Source organism: Gavialis gangeticus, unplaced genomic scaffold, assembly GCF_001723915.1.
Source record: "Gavialis gangeticus isolate Ggan-Ray unplaced genomic scaffold, GavGan_comp1, whole genome shotgun sequence".
NCBI classification, from domain to species: domain Eukaryota; kingdom Metazoa; phylum Chordata; order Crocodylia; family Gavialidae; genus Gavialis; species Gavialis gangeticus.
The window spans coordinates 37,663,441-37,663,978 of record NW_017728997.1 but is presented as its reverse complement, the minus strand read 5'-3'; the positions used below and the strand labels follow the sequence as shown (position 1 = coordinate 37,663,978).

The 538-nt window shown below is 75.8% G+C and overlaps 1 protein-coding gene across 4 annotated transcripts in view; it reads left to right on the top strand.

Annotated features, from left to right (window-relative positions):
• The window catches only part of CNBP (CCHC-type zinc finger nucleic acid binding protein), a 12,391-nt gene continuing 11,853 nt past the window's right edge, over positions 1 to 538 (top strand). The window contains exon 1 of one of the 4 annotated variants that reach the window (XM_019505075.1): positions 1 to 22. The gene's annotated coding sequence lies outside the window, so the exon portion shown is untranslated. Of the gene's footprint in view, positions 23 to 226; positions 381 to 538 lie in introns of those variants that run through there. The other 3 variants (XM_019505074.1, XM_019505076.1, XM_019505073.1) reach the window with 3 other exon arrangements.

Below are 538 nucleotides of genomic sequence, written 5' to 3'. Positions count from 1 at the left end.
CGAGGCAGCGCCGCAGCCCCAGGCAGGGCCCGGCCCAGGCCGCAGCGCAAAGACGCCGGCCCCTCCCCCAGCCTAGGGCAGGCTGAAGCGCCTGGGCCGGGAGGCGGGCACCGCCCACCATCGGACGGCGCCAATTGGTTGCCTGAGCTCCAGCGCTAATTGGATGCTCCAGCCGCAGTGGCCGGTGCCCATTGGTTGCGCGAGCTGGATAGGGAGCCGTGCGCAGAGCAGAAGGGAGGGGCTGGGGGGAGAGCGTGAGGGTGTGGGGCCGTGCGCAAACCGCGTGTGGCGCAGCCAGGAGGGTAGCAGTGGTGGGCGGCGCGGAGCGGAGCAGCGGGGCCTCGTCACTCGCGCTCCCGGCAGCAGGCGGCGGCCGTCAGGTACCGGCCGGGCCGGGGGCGGCCCTGGTGAGGGGCTCGCGGCGCAGCACCAAGGGAAGGGGAGATGGCGGCGGTTGTGGCGCACTCTGGCCTAGTGCGCGGGAAGGCTCCGCCCGCCTCGCTCGGCTCGGGCCCGAGGCGGGGGGGGCCCCGGGGGG